This window comes from Nipponia nippon, unplaced genomic scaffold, assembly GCF_047370975.1.
Source record: "Nipponia nippon isolate SJK-2023a ecotype South Korea unplaced genomic scaffold, ASM4737097v1 scaffold_3, whole genome shotgun sequence".
Classification (NCBI taxonomy): Eukaryota; Metazoa; Chordata; class Aves; order Pelecaniformes; family Threskiornithidae; genus Nipponia; species Nipponia nippon.
The window spans coordinates 115,116,599-115,130,954 of record NW_028262347.1 but is presented as its reverse complement, the minus strand read 5'-3'; positions in this window follow the sequence as shown (position 1 = coordinate 115,130,954).

Sequence of the window (14,356 nt, the reverse complement as noted above, 5' to 3'; positions counted from 1 at the left end):
GTTTCCCCCAGATGCTGTAGGATCCCCCAAAGAACAAACTACTTGCAGAGTAAAACCACGTGAAATGCCTTGCAATGCCCCGGCCGCCCCCAGCCCAAGGTGCGGGACAGGAGCGAGTGACTGCGGGTCCCCGGCAGCGCCGGCTGGGCAGCACCTTCAGCAGGAAAACGTTTGCTCCCTGTTATTGACTCGCTGCCCTGCGCTGGGTATTTCCCTCCCCGGGCACTCCTGCGGCCACCCTTTGTTCAGGGGTCACAAAACACGCTACAAACCTGAGGGTGTTGACTCTTGGAAAGTCAGCAACAGAGAGAAAGACAAATGATCTGCTCTGTTTTTCAGAGTGCTGAACTCGGTGGCAGATGACTCGGTCCGCGCCAGCCAGTTTAAATCCGTGGCTGCGATGAGACTCCGACACCAATTTCCCCATCGCCTGCTCCAGCTGCCAGACTGCTTCGCCATGAGCATCATTTTGGCAGTGCTTAAAGATGCTGTTTGCAAAGGTACCCCTCTAAATCCACCCAGAAATGCTCTCGGCACCCGCAGGAAGGCAATCTCAGAGATCCTGCTTCAAACCTACCCGCATTTATTTATCTAACACTGAGAAACCATTCCAGCCCGCAGCGAGACGGTCCCATCCCTCAGAGCGCTCACAGCCTCCGGGGAATGGAGAAAAGGGGATTTATTGGGATGCCTGGGATTAGCAACAGGATTCAAAACACTTGGGGTGATTCAGTGTTGGAGGCTGAGGGAGGGAGACGTGAATGTGCCGCAGGTTGTGACAGGTGAAGCGGGATGGGGACAGCAAATCCCGCCTGGGGACGGAGTGGGAAGCTGTCGGTGGGACAGCACCAGCACCAGCTTGGTGCCAGGAGCCAGGGCACACGGTGCTGAAGAAGACGCCATAGAAAATCAGGTTTGATTTGCTGGGCAACCGAGCTGAAGCACTAAATCATATGGGGGCTGCAATGGCTGGAAAGCAGCCGGAGGAAGGCAGAGAAGGGGGCTGCAGGGTAAAAGCAAAGAGTCCTGTGGCTGCCGGTGAGCCAACCCAGCACCGCACAGGATGGGCATCGCTGGCCATTTGGGCTGAAGCCAAACCAGCGAAAACTCACTGGATCCAGGCATCGTCCCTGCCTGCGCCCTGCCAAACCCTGCCCTGCGCAGGTTTACCCAGCTGGGCAGACAGACAGGGTGGAGGTTAGAGCAAAGACATAAATAAAAAGGTTAATATTTTCCACCCGTCTCTCCCAGCTGCCATGCAGATTGCAGCTGTTTCTCCCCAGTCACGTTGGCCGCAATACTCGTTGGGTTGGTATTTAATTGCCTCTCCCTAACGACGCATTAGGCAGGGTGTAATTTGCCAGCGCTGGTCAAACAATACAGATAAACCCGGTTTGCACACAAAGGCAGCGGAGCGGGGAAACTTCGCCGTCTCATTCTGCTCCCCTTTGGAGCTGGTGGCTCCAGACATGGGCGGGATGCAAAGCAAAGCGACGGCCACCTCGGCCTTCGGGAGGAGGAAGGAAAATGTCAAATAACTGGGGACACCTGCTTGCGAGCCAGGGTGAAGTCGTAAGTGCCCCCAATGTCACCAGGGCTGGGCTGCCGTGTGCCAGCTCAGGGGCAGGCCACGTGTTGTTACAGCTCAGCGCATCCCTTTTCTTGGACTTTCTTTTCTTTTTCCTGAATTTCAGGGGTAAAGATATTTTAAGATTTCCCTCTTTGCTATTTTTTAACCTTAGTGGTGTGAGCACATATATAGGAGATGGCAACTTTGCCCTCATTTGGGAATTGCCCAGCTGGAGAGTAAAAGCCCAACAGGTCTTTAACTTAGGAGCCATTACACTGATGTGGGCCCTTGGTGTTTTTTTGGGACCTTGGCTTCAGCAGAAGCAGGTAAAAAAAGGACCAGAAAAGGGAAAGCTTCATCCTGCAGCCACAACTTCTCACCCTGGCTCTGCAGTACCATGATGCTCAGAGCATCTCTGCCCTCCCCGGCTCCCCTCCCACCCCAGGCTCCGGCTGCAGGAGAGAGATTTCACCCAGATGCTATAAATAAATGAGAAGGACAGAGTTAAAAATTAGCCTGTCTTCACCAGGTGAGCACTGAAAAAGCAAAATACACCCTTCCTTGTACTGGCCCAGGGCACAGACCCGTGTTCATGACCATGTCCAATACAGCCATGTATTACTAACAAAGACAGAAACGGGCCATCCCCAATATTGATAGACAGAGAAGGGCAGTTACACAGATCATGGGGGGATTTTAGTGTTCCTTAAACATTTACACAAACCACGCTGTCAGTCAGAATTGCTTTTAAAGGACTGCAAATTTCCAGCATGCAGTGAGCTTTAAAATGCTGAGGAATGAAGTATCACCATTAAAATTAACTGGGGAACCACCTGGTTTTGGAGACCCTGAGTATTTTTAGGATGGTGGGTGCGTGATCCTGCCTGCGCAGCAGTGGGTCACCCCCTTCGTGCGTGGGTCTGCAGGAGCCTGATTGCTCTGCCTTGCCCCGCAGAGGGAAGACTTGTTTGGGATGGCACTGGGCTCCCGCATCCCATCCCTGGACCGCTCAGCGTCCTCCTCCCATCGCTAACACACCACACGCACGTGATGAAACCGGCTGCTTCGTCACCGAGTTGCACATTAACGCCCACACCTACAACATGGGGTAATTTATGAGAAACTGTCAGATAACCCCGTCCTGGCACCCGGCATCCTGGCACCTGGTACCTGGCACGCGGGGTGCGCCGGCCACAGGGGACGGCACCGACGCCTGTTTGGAGACAGGCTGGGAGGAAGCAAACAAACAACAACAAAAAAAGAGGGGCCGTTTGCTTGAAGCTCTCTGGAACAGGAAGAAATCAAGGGTGCGTCAAAATGGAAAAGCACAAAGCCAGCAGGGAAACAGGGTTTATTTATAAACTTCTGGAGGACGGCTGTGAACAATGGCGTGGGCGTTTTTTATCCCACTCAGAAATGGAAAAGGACTCTGGGTCTGTCTGCTGCCGGCACGGCGGGACAGGCTTGCCGGGGAGCCCTGACTAAGTGCTCAGCCCGCGGGATCCCAGGGGTCTCCAGGATACGGCTCCTCTGCGTGTCCAGAGCCGTACCCGGGGCGGGCAGGCGCGGGATGCTTGCCGGCCTCCTCCAAAGCTCCGCCGCACCACAAGCTCCGTGTTGGTGATGGTAAAGAGCCGCACGGCACCCACGCCGCATGTTTCCTCCCTGGGGTGGAAGGGAGCACCCGCGGGCGGGCAGGTTTGGGGGTAGGTCCCCCCGTTCCCATGCAGCAGCTGCCCTGAGCACATTTCAGAGCAGGCGACGCACAGCCATCCTCGCTCCAGCTCATTGGGTGTCCGGGAGCTGTTTGTAACTCACTGCACGTCCTCATTTCTAGTGATTTTTCTCTTGTACACAGGGAGCGTACGGGTGAGCCACGGCCGGTGGCAAGTCGCACCCCGGTGTTGTTTCCCAAGTGTGGGAGCAGAGGCAGGAGCGGGCAGAGGTTCGGCGGTGCCGCCTCTGCAATATTTTAAAACAAGCCCAGGAGACGCGGCCAGCCACCCCGGACCGCGGCATGCTCTCCTGCGCAAAGTTCAAGCCACGGTGGATGGTAAATTAAAGATCACCCCATCAAGACCCAATGGATGAATCTGATGATCATCTCAGTTCTGTCTTACCCTTTCCTCCCGAGTCAGAAGGAACATCAATATCTTTTTCAGTCGAAACATTTTCGGAAAAGCACCCTCCCCAACTATTTTAAGCTGGGGTCGTCTCTCCTTGTCCCCCTCGCTGCCGCTCAGCCCTCAGACGGAAGCCAAAGCAGGCGCTGAACCTGAACCCTCTGCCCCATCCCCTGGGGACACGGGCTGGCGGCGCTGGGGTCGGACCTGGCCAAGGGTTTAAGTACTCCTGGAAGGGTGGTGGACCAGGATTCAGGGACAAGAGGGGCATGGCTGAAACCCGGCAAACCAGTTAACCGGTGTTTAAGGCCACGTGGTAAAGCCGAGTGCACGGGTGAGAGCCCTGCAGAACGAGGCCCGAGCAAAGGAAGTTTGTAACTGCAGCTCTCTGCTGCCCAGGGCAATTTTATACACATATAAAAATTAAATCTATGAAACAGGGAAATTCTTCTACAGACTCTTCTGCCTTTAAAAATGTTCTTTTTTGTTTTTTAAATGACATTTGCACATTTGTTTCCCCAGCAGAGATGGCTGAGGAAGACAGCAATCCTGGAAAAGATGAAATGAAAAATGGAAACGACAAAGATGTTTTTGCTGAGAACTTTGGAAGCTTCAATGCATACATACAGGTATCCACATATACACCCACCCCCATAAGCCCACACTCCTGTTTTTCCTTAATTAAATGCTCTCTCTGATGATTGCAGCTACCTGCAGCGTTAACGAGACCGGCAAGGTAACTCACAGAGACAGAGGACAGACGCCGCGCCAACGGAAGAGCAACAGGATGAAAGCAGCCATCAGGAACTTGACGTTATCCCTGCTGCCCGGCAAGCGCAGCACTGGGCATCACCGTACCCCGGCTCTGGACCCCGGCTCTGGGTGAGGCAGCCGCCCGGTGAGGCGAGCATCCTCCCCGGCCGCTGGAGCTGGAGCGCGGGAGTGGCCGTCCCAGCCCCTGGCTACGGCCCTGGCAGCACTTCGGTTAACGCAGGAGCCAAGGGGTGCTGTCATTCCTTTAGGGGGAGTTACAATGTCTAATCCTAAAATCAATTTGTAATCACATCTATCAAATTAGAGGCAGCTGTCAAAAACGGCACATATGTGTGTACATTCCTTGAAGAGCCCGGCTGGCTTCACACAGCAAAAGCTATTTAATCCATATGCTGGGCACAGGCTGACAGGGGGGAAACGCTCTGCACATACCAGACCTTGTTCTTTCTCCTTATGGGAATATGCCACATTTAATCTAAATTTTCCAGATATTAAGCTGTTTGTGGGCTACAGAAACTTGGCCAATAGGGCAGGCAGAGCAGCCTTTGTGGTTCATCTGGTGGGGGGAAAGCTTGTTGGTGACCCACGGACCTGAAGAATTTGCCCTTTTAAAACCCATCTAGAAATGGGTGAGTTCTGGCTGCCTCTGCCTGCCCGTGCCCCGGCGCAGCTCAGAAAGGACAGCAGCGTGTCCAGTGATCCTCCTGCAGCGGCGAAGCTTTGGCTTCGGAGTCTGTATCAGCCAAGAGATGACGGTGATGGGACCTGGGCACAGCAGCTCCTGCTTTAATGCTTGTCCAGCCGTCCCGCTGCAGCCCGGGGCATCCAGGACTGCACCATGCTCACACAGTGCCCAGGCGGCAATTACACGGTGTACGAGGCTCAGCCGTCCTTGACAGCTCTATTGCAGGTCGCAGGCTTCTGTTCAAAGTTATTTAATTACGATAAGAACCACTTTTCCTCTCTCAAAGATTGCTGGAGCTGGGATCATCATGCAGGGATAATTTGCAGCCTCTCCTTCAAGCACCTACTTGGGCACGGAGAGGCTCCTGGAGAGGAGCATCAGTTCCCTGCCCAGCCAAGCGGGAAGAGGGCTTGGAGCTGCCGCTCACAGCATCCCCTCATTTAATTAGGAACGAAAGTCAAAGCACTAAAGATGCTCAAGATCACAAGTTCGTGTTAAAACATAACGATGTTTCATGATCTTGGCACTGCCACCTAATTTATTGACCCATGGAGAGGAGCCTGTGCAAGCCTGCGTCCTCCGCAGACTCGGCGTGCCTTTGCATTGCATACGTACCATGCATTTCTTTAACACCCTCCGCTCAGCGTCTAGGGCTGTCAGAGGCAGGTGCTGCTTTGCGTGCGGTGCAGACGGCATTTATACGGACGCTGAGGGAGCGCAGCACCGCGCTTCCATTCACCCAGACACCGCTTTGGTTCTTTCTTGTAATATTGATTTCTCCGAGTAAATGGTTTTTCTGAGTGTCCAGTAAATCAGGGGTATTGACAGCCTTGATTAGATCTACATGAGAGCAGGGGCCGTGTTGTGGGGTCACCCTGCTTTGGGCAGCAGTGCTCCCCTGCTCTGGGGGGCAGCACCCGGGGGGCACCGGGATTAAAGGAGGAATCCTGATCTTCCAGGGGGGTAATGCAACGTGTGTGGCTTGCCAAAATCCACCCCAAAAAGGCACTGGCAGCGTACGATGAGCCTCAGGGAGCCATGCCGTGTTGATTTAGGGTTCAAGGGGGAGTCCAGCCCCCTCCAGGGGAGCCTTTGCCCTGCCCGCATGGACCCTCCGTGGGTCGAAGGTTCAGACGAGATTATTTTCACATAGATAAAGGCGCTGATCCCCTCTGTAGAACACACTGATCTCTCCAGCCAAATTTGATGCCTCTTACACCCTGTGCAGCCCGCGATGCCGTGCACATCGTGGCGGTCACACCAGCACCCACACGGGTTACATGGGAGGAAGAGGCTGAAAGGAAAAGTGAAGGCTTTCACATGCATACCTTGCTTTTAAGCCTAAAATGCCCAATATAAGAAAATCATCAAGAATATTTCCCCTTGTCCCCGCTGTTGACACAAAGCTCATTTTAAATGAGGGGATGGGACACTGTTATTTCCTGAAGCAGCCCCCAGCGAGCGGCTGGTACCGCAGGCATCCTCGCCAGACCGGCAGGCATTAGGGTGCTGGCAGGATGGCCCGGCTAACACCCACATAGCTCCTTCGTCCTCGTCCCGAGAAGGCGTTTGGGGCATCTGTAGTACCATAAAGCAACTGGAGAGGCAGAAATCAGCCTAAAAACATCTAGTTATAAGAAAAAAAATCACTCCAAACCCCAAATATTCTCCCATTACACAGACCATGGCGGAGCAAAGTCTGCCCAATGTGCCTCTTCCGGGTCGTTTGTGAAGTTGGTCCCATTAAATAAATCCAGGAAGGACCAGTTGCTCCAGCTGAAGGTGAATGATTGCATGGAGGTGACATGCCAGCCAGGAGATCACTGCTTAAATGGATGTGATTACTTATTAGATGTAAACACTGTTGAATAAATCTAAATAAACTCTAATTATTTATACAGCGTATTCCTAATGCTGGTTGAATGTTGGCTCTTACCAACTTTAAAATAGAACCAAAGCCAGGCAGGGTAAATTATTTAATGCCTCTGTAGATAGATATAATTAGCATGTGTTACATGTATATACAAATACACGTAATATATGTAATTATAGCTATTGGTGTTTGAGAGAGTTGTCTAGCCAGATGGAAAGAGTAAGTACTGACAACACTTTGCTACTACCCGCTGGAGAGGGAAGGATGTTTAAACTCACCGGAATAAGAAATTGGTAGTTGATATTTGGGGAAGGGAGTTATTGCCCCACGTTACCCTTCTGCTGAGTGGATTTGACAGCCAACTCCTCCGTCTTGTCCATCCATCTGAAGAAGAATTGGGGCTGGAAGCGTCCGACATCCAAGGGCAAAGCACTGTGTATAAACCGCAGCTGCTGCAGCGTATTCACCCCATCTTCTGTAGGTCGTTTTTGACATCCAGTGAAGATGTAAGTCGGGAAACATCGAGGCTTTGGTCCTCTGGAGCATCTCGGAGGCCCCAGCACAGCGCCCGCCTGGGAATACCTCTGCAGGTGATAAGGCAGAGTCCGGGCTGGGTTTATCCTCCCTGCTCTGCCGGACTCTTGCTTGGCCCACAGGTCCCTCTGCATGGGTCGCTTGCGCTGCAGATCCTGGAGATGCTGTCAGATAACCAAGCCTGCCGCTACTGCCGTCCCTTCTCCTTCCCAGACACCTCACGGGTGGTGCACCAGGAGCAGCAAGGTAAATGTCTTCCATTTCATGACCCATCTGGGCTTCAGGCTGGAGGTTTTTAGTGTGGGAAAGGCAAGAATTAGTCCTTGCACCTGGTCTTGCTGAGGGGGAGAAACCATGCAATTGCTTGCATGGCCGATACACGTGCAACTGCACATATTAAATACATTTATTTTCTGGTTTTCTCAAGGCACTGGCTGCAGTTTCTCTTTACTCAAGTTTGATGTTTGGCCTTTGGTGTCCAAGGGAGCGGGGTTTCATGCCCAGGGAGCCTGCAGGCAGACGGCACCTCAGCACGCGGAGGGGCACGGTGACGGCCGCTGATACGCAGGCGACGGCGCAGCAGCAAGGCAGGTCCATCCCACTGCCTCGGGTTAGAGCTAGATTTCTTTATGAAAAGTATTTTAAAAGCCAGCTGCATTCACAGGCAGGCACAGCTTGGGGCTGAGTTTATATGAGTTTAATGAAGTTTTGAAAGTTTGCAGAACCTCTGTTATTCTGCTGTTATGACAGAGGGAAAAGGAAGGAGGTGATGTCCCACCAGCTGCTCGGAGTGTCCCCAAGCCTCAGTGCACTGGCTTGTGAGACACGCGGGGGCAGGTCCCTGCCCTGCCATTAACACTCAGAGACCCTTAACATGAAGGCACATTCATTAATGGTCAATTAGCTGCTCTCAATGCTCTGGAGACAGAAAACCAGCCGTCCGCAGCAACCCCCCCCTTCCCCATCCCCGCGGGGGGCACAGAGGAGAGGTCAAGGGCTCGGCCGTTGGGATGTTCACCGGGAAACTCCATCCCCGGGAGGTCCTCAAGCGCGATGACCGGTTGCCACGTGGCTGGGTTTTGGGGGCTGCTTTTCCCCCTGCAGCTCAGGGGTTATTTGGCTCCTGATGCATCAAGCTGAGGGCTGAACAAGCCACTTGCTCTTCCGCGGCTCTCCTGGCATTGGCCAGTGTGCTCAGCCCTTTGAGAAAAATCAGGCCGTTAATTCAAGCACCTCATTTTAGGCAAGGTTTGAACTTTCCGAACCTTTGGGAGGAGAGGGATGAGCGCCGTGCCTGATGAGGAGGAGGTCAGAGAGCAGCCAGCAGCTGACGTGCCGAAGGTCAAAACCAGCACCAGCCGGCAGCCTCTGCCAGGGAGCAGAAGGCTCCCGCTCAGAGCTGTGCCCGGGACAACGCCGCCGCCCCAGAGCATTTCAGTTATTCCTTCAGTTTAACTACTCACCGTCCTGATAACATGGAGCACAAGTTTTGTTTTTGCAAATAACATCTGCAAATTAAAAATTTGCAAAAGCTACAGCAGCATCCAGAGACATGCGGTCGTACCAAGCTATCGCTGCAAATGCGAAACAAAAGGTGCCTGGAAATCATGACGCCAAAGTAGGCAAGAGAGAAAGGAGCAGGATCCTTCAGCACTGGTGGATACTGGATATCTCCCCCTGGGGAGACAGGGAGCCCTGGGAAGGGCTTTCAGTGCCCCCTGACTCCTCTGGCCGGGGGAGACGAGGGGTTGGGCAGCTCTGGCACAGCTGGGATGAAACCTCTCAAATCAGTCGCTGCCTGCATCCCTCCAGCATCCCGCCTGGGACTGCCATGAAACACTCCCTCCAAACGTGGGGAGACAAGGACACAAAGCCAGGAGTGGAGGTCCCCTTCCCTGCGTGGCCATGGCAGCCGTGTGCCACTTACAACAAATATTTCCAGGCGAGGCGCTCATCCCCGGCGTGCGCGGCCGAAGCCGAGACGTCTGCTTTCCCCCGTCCCAAAGCCCTCCAAAACAAAAGCTCCCTCAGGCATTCAGCAAAACATTGCTCAGTGCAGACCACAACCATTTCTGTGGCAAAATTTAAATGCAAGAGTAGGTTGGAGCTCCTAAAAAATGAGATCGAAGAAAGAGCTTTACTGCCTGGTGAAGCCTGAGCTCAGCCCAGCTCTTGGCTCTCCGGTGGGCTGGCGAAGGTTGTTCAGGATTCGGTCCTGAGCACCAGCCCTTGACTGCAACACCGGCATTTGAATCACAAAACCCCCCTCAGAAACTTCGGCAGCATCTTAATGATGAAAAGATGAAGCGGAGTCAGTCTGAAGAGGCACTTGCGAGGGAAACACCGCGCTGCCGGCCCTGCGCAACTGCGGTGGGAAGCTTTTGTGTACATGCCAGCAGCCAATTCAGCCCCTAATTGATTTTTTCCCCCTTTGGCATTGTTGATACGCAGCTGTTCTCACACAACTATAAAGAAAAGGCATTTTTCACGTAACTTCTTTGGTCAGAGAAGACAGGAGGAGGAAAAAAAACCAAACCAAACCAAACATCAGAGAGCAGCCCCGCAGCATCGGTGCTGGGAGGGCCCCGCAGCCAGCGGGTGCCCCGCTGGCCCAGGCAGCGGGATTTGGGCCCAGTTTCCATCGCTCTGAACCCTGGGGATGCCGTCAGAGCTGACATGTGTCTCCTGGAGTCCGGGCAGCCTGGCACAGCTGGCGGAGCAGCGCAGGCAGCCGGGCGGGCAGTGAACCTCAGCCCCACGTTTGCTGGCTGCCGAACTTCATTCTCCCTCTTCACTTAATATAACTAACCTTAAAATGAAACAACAGCCAGGAGCTGCTGGCAGCAAAGGGACGTGCATGGCGAGGAGGGGCCTTGGCCTCAGACAGAGCTCAGTGGCGGCTGCCGAGGCCCCTCTGGGCACACACGGGGCTCGGCCACCCTCCAGGGTGGCCAAAGCCAAGAGGGGCACGGCCTCGGCTCTCCCGGGCTGGACCCCCGGAGCAACGCTCCCCTACGCTGGCCAGAGCTCTGGCAGGAGAGAGAGGAGGAGAGCTGCGCGCTGGGGCGAACGGTGCCTTTACCTCCGCGGTGCCTGCGCCCGCTGGTGCCGGCGAGCGGGCACCGCCTCTGGGTCCCGCGTCCGTGCGGGCTGTGACAGGGACCCCACGCGCTTACCCTGCTGCGCGGTCAGACCCGGTATGAAACGCAGCACGGGACTCTGCAGGATAACAGCGTGTGTTTTCCCTGTTTGTCCCACAGCACAAGGTCTGTGGCATGGCACAGCTTGATTTAAAGCTTAAAGCGGAGGATCTGCAAGATACAGATGCACTAATGTCACAGCTAAGCATAAGACCCTGGCAGGGAGAATTTCTGCATCTGTCTCGTGAGCTTAAGCTTTGATTTTCCCTTAGTTTGATCCAGTGCAAACGTTGACCAGGGATAGGAAGGAGAAACTAGAAAAGTCAGGCAAGACAGACCAAAAAGGAAGTTCTGCAAAACACATGCTGCAAATGCTTCCAGCCATCGTTTTTCCTTTACGTGCTTCATTTACAGGAGGATCCCGAGTAAGAAACACATGGACAACACCATCCACTTTTTTGAAGTCAAACGTGTCTTTTTCTCTCTTGGAGACAATTCAGAGCATCTGTCCCTTTGACTACCATATATGACAGATATAATAATATATTTATTATCCATTATATAAAAATATATTTATAAATACTATAAATATTTATAAATAATATGTTTATTATTTATATATATAAATATATTAAAATATATAATAATATATCCCCATCCTCTCCCCCCCTTCTCTGATTTTCCATGCACAACAGTTAACAGCACAAACAGCTAAGTCTTTCCCTTCTCAAGTTTGGCTAACACAGAGAAACCACCGTAGCAAATCAGAACGAGGGTCCAACGTGCCCAATACCCTGTTTCCCACAAAGGCGAAGGGAAGACACTTGGAGAAAGGCATAAAAACAGGGTGAGCATGCAGCGATGCTTCCCGAGACCTTGCCCTCAGCCTCCAACAATGTGCAGCTCAGAGACTGAGGCCAAGATGCCAAGTGTGCCTTTGGCAGAATTTATGCGCTGAAGAGCAAGCGGACACAAACGGGTTGGCAGCGGCAAAGCGCACCATTCCCTTTTGAAGAGTTATGAAAACTCAGTGCAAGCCTCCGAACTGGCGCAGCTGAACTTCCAAAGCAGCAGGTTTTTCCAATACTTTTAAATGTCTTTCTTCACTGTAGACCTTCCCAGAGAGGCAGCTGCCATGCCTTCTGGTTCTCTTTTCACACAGCCATGGCCCACCCGAGGGGGAGAGCAGCAAGGCTCTGCCCTGACCCCAAGCTCTGTGGCTTCTCAGCCCTGTCCCCCCGCACGCCTTCCACCAGGGACCCTGGTCACTTCTGCCCCAACCATCCAGACATGCTGAGGGCCCTCTGGCCTGCGGGTAAGGTTGCTAGAGAGAAATACTGAACATAAGGATATTCTTCTGTTCAGTGGAGTGAGTTTACAAGTTAAAAAAGAAAATATTCTTAGCTAGTTGCGAAAGCGCGAGAGGATTGAGGAGAGCGGAGGAGTCTTGCCTCCCGGACAAAGCCTGCTCCACTGCTGGATTTTGAAATGAATCAATAAAGAAAATGAGTCCGCCAGCCAGATGTCTGCTTTCATCTCGCTGCGCTGGAACTGGAATAAAGCCCACAAAATCTCCACCAAAATACTTTCTTTGAAAGCTCTTTGTTAATGGCTTTCCGACTGCAGGGAATGAAGGCAGCAAACGTGAAAGTCTGATGCCATCTAAAGGCTGCTTGAATTTTCACCTTCAAAGGCTGCGTTTGACTTTGGGACTCTCTACCACAACTTGAGAGTGGTCATCACAACATCATCAGGCTGTGTTTTGTTTGCTTACAAGTTGATCAAACTTGACTGAAACTTTCCATGCTGTGTGCTGGTCCAAGAGAAAACTGCTTGCGTGCGTTTGCACGTACTGCCGGCACGCATAAAATGTAAAGCTAATGTAATCGAACACTTCCAAAGAACAAGGCTGTAGAAAAATGCAAGTTTCTCCACATTACATTCTGGCAATCTTTTCTGTTAGAAACCTAAATTGCTGCTGGCTTTGCAACTGAGATTAGAAATTGTGGCAACGGGTTGCTCCCTACCTTTACATTAGGGATGGGTTTTCTGCTATTCCTCTAAGAGTCTGCGCAAGTTTGGCCAATCTGCGAGTCTCTAAAAATAGGAGTTTATACAGTCTCTGTCACAGCTAAAATGTCAGAAGCGCCCATCTCCACCGAACGCCCTCCCAGCCTTCCCTGCCAGGCTGATTGTGCCGTCTGAGCCACGCACAGGGCAATGGCCACAGACAGGCTGACTGCGCTCCAGCTGCCCGCACGCACATCGCCAGGCAGTTTCTAATTAGTGCTTTTCAGTGAGTCCTCCACCTCATTTAACGTACCGGATCTCCGAAAGAACAAACACCAACCCACGCAGCAACCCTGTGGGTGAGGGGATGCGCTTCCCCGCCAGTTTGCAGGAAGGGAGAGGAGGAACATCAGCGCTCACGTCAGAAGTTTCCATCAGACCCATGTGCCCAGCCTGGGACACAGTGGCCCTTTCTCCCTGTCCTTGGCTACTTAGTAGTACATCCTATTCAAGAAGTTTCCACAGGCTGAAACAGTGAAAACAATGGTTTTGCAAACTGGACATCCAGAAAATAGAAAATCCTCAACTACTGAGCACCAGAGAAAAGAGCAATTTATGCTACGTGCTCAACAGTGCACAATAACTCAACTGGCAAGGCAGGAAAACATTGGTCAAAATGGCCTATTACAGCCTTCCCTATGACATTATTCTGTCTCCTCGCAGCATCTAAAGCCTGATCTAAAGTACACATCGTTCTGCAATTTTTGCAAATCAAGCAAAATCTGTTTTGCTATGTAATACTTGTCTCCAGAACAGGTGAGACTCTGTAAAGGAAGTCAGTGGGTGATCACCCAGCCCACAATACAGATGTCAGTATTGCCATACATACACAAAAGTGGGGCAGAAAGATGCACAGCTTTAAAATTCCTTTGTTTTCCTTCATAAGGTTTTTAGGTGGTAGCTTGCATGTAATTCTTCATAGCATACGCTGCTGCTTCTCTGTATTGCTCTTTCTTGGGTTAAGCATCCTAGTGGCAATAATTATTTCCTATCTTATCAGTGATCCCTTTTGAAGCTTGTCTTTCCAAGGGCTCCTACTTCCCAAGATTTAAGCCTTAATGTATGTTATGCCTGTTATGAGCATCTACTTTATTTCCACACTTTGGCTTGCAGAATCTCAGATCCTTCTTGCAAAGAGTAAGATCTAAGTTAAAATGAAGGGTCTGCTGTGGTTCGTAGACTCTTGGGAATAAAGAGAGTTCAAAGAAGAAAACTATAGATGCACTTAGCCTTACAGTGTAAGCTCCTCTGTGTTGATATAGTGTCTACTTCCATGTTAGTGCAGCGCCCAGCAGACTGTAGATGCTCCTGGAGACAACGGACAGCAAGAAAATTACTTGAATCTTGGTGGAGATTTATTTAAAATGCTGAACCAAAATTATCCGCCCACATGGGGAATGGGTTCATGAAACTGTCACTGGACTTGGAGGGCTGGATTTTGACTTTCTTGTAAACAGAAACAAAAGGCTGATTTGTGGAAGGACAATGAAAATAAACATTTGTTCAAGTCCTTAAGACATCTCATAGAGTTGATATAGTTATAAAAACACAACACTGCAATTTCTGCAGGCTCAGAGACTCCGAGGT